Below are 1,666 nucleotides of genomic sequence, written 5' to 3'. Positions count from 1 at the left end.
TAAAGGCAGACCCCTTTGGCCTGTTTTGGATTCAAAAATTTGTTTTCAACGGCCCTAGGTGAACTCCACAGACAAAAGTTTTGAGAAAATATTAAGTCCTAGTAAGTGGAAGCCATTTGTTTATTGGAGTTGTTTTTAACCAATGTGACCTTAAGGTTGTTTTATGGATAGGGCAACAGCATATTAACCCTTCCCCTTTGGCTTCATTTTTATGCCAAGGCTCTTGGCTAGGCTTTGAAATGATATGTTTAACACGTTTTATGGTTTTCTATTTGCTATTGATAAATGCATCCTTGTACAGCCTAATCAATGAGAAGAAAATTCGGCAATAGTATGAAAAATACCTTTTCTGGAACTGGCCTGCATGCTTGGTAACGGTCGCCAATATGGCAGACAAACCTTAATTGTCTTCTCTACAGACAAAAGAGAGCCCTGGGCTGTTCTATAGGAGACCAACTCTGGCCTTTTCCATTTCATTTCCTCTAGGGGTTTACCACCGCAATTAGTCTTGTGTTCATGCCTTCAGTATCTTTGTAGGCTCTGAAATGGGGCTGCTGAAAAATAACTAGTGAGCCTTCTCCCTACCCAGGCCCTCTCGGTACTTCTTCTTGTGCTCTAACACAAACACAATTGTCCCTGCTTAGACCAAGAGGGACCAGGCGGATGGTGATCAGCTGGAGGCACCGGGACAGGCTTGAAAGGGCCATGCTTCTCGCACTCAGAGTGCACACAGATCTCCAGAAGGTCTTGGGAAAAATGTGCGGTAAGACTCAGTAGGTCTGGGCCGGAGACTTAGCCTGCATTTCTTGCAAGTTCCCAGGCACTGCTCATGCTGTCGTGGAACGCTTTGAGTAGTGAGGGGAAAAGGCCCATTCTGCACAACAGCGACTTTTACAACTGACTTATTAAACAGAGGTTTATCTGAGGGTCTGGCTCCCTTTTGATTCAGGGTTCCTTGAAAGCAGGGACTGACTCTTACACAGTTTTTTCCTTTTGATTCAGGGTTCCTTGAAAGCAGGGACTGACTCTTACACCGTTTTTTTTGTTGTTGTTGTTGTTTGGTTTTGTTCTCTGGCTGGCAGTTGGCTCAGGTCCCTGCACGCGGTGGGTGTGTATTTATTTAATTAAACAGATCTGGCCTTGCTCCAAAAAGGATTTTCGGTGGACTTAACCCCTAGCAGGTCCTAACTGGGTGCGCGATGAATGGGCCCGGGAAGGAAGGTAGTCACACACCCTCCGGGCTGAGGCCCTTCCTTCGCAGCCCCCACCACTTGCTTGCACCTGCATTCCACTCCAGCTTCTGGTCTTCGGAAATTCTCCCTCCTACTCCATTTTTAAAGCGGTTGACCCTCGAGAGCCGATCAGAGACCAGGAGTAAACACAAAAGCAAACCAAACCACAGAGCCCTGCAAAGCGGTAAGGCAGCACAACATCAAAAGCTCAACAACTCTCGGCGGCGGAGGGGCCGCGCCACTCTGGGGTTTCTGCCTCCGCCTCCCCGGGAGCGTTTTGCAGGTCGGCGTTGCGCCCCCGCTGCCGGCTCCCCCGCCCACCCCGAGAGCCCTGCAGGAGCGGTCCCGGCGGGCGCGGGCGCCTCTAGGCTCCGTGCAAGCCTGTTTGCTAGCTCGCTCGAGCAATTAATCTTCTCGTACATCTCCCGCCCTGG

The sequence above is a fragment of the Crocuta crocuta genome, unplaced genomic scaffold, assembly GCF_008692635.1.
Source record: "Crocuta crocuta isolate KB4526 unplaced genomic scaffold, BGI_CrCroc_1.0 scaffold299, whole genome shotgun sequence".
In the NCBI taxonomy this organism is placed as follows: domain Eukaryota; kingdom Metazoa; phylum Chordata; class Mammalia; order Carnivora; family Hyaenidae; genus Crocuta; species Crocuta crocuta.
Note: the sequence above shows the minus strand (reverse complement) of the source record.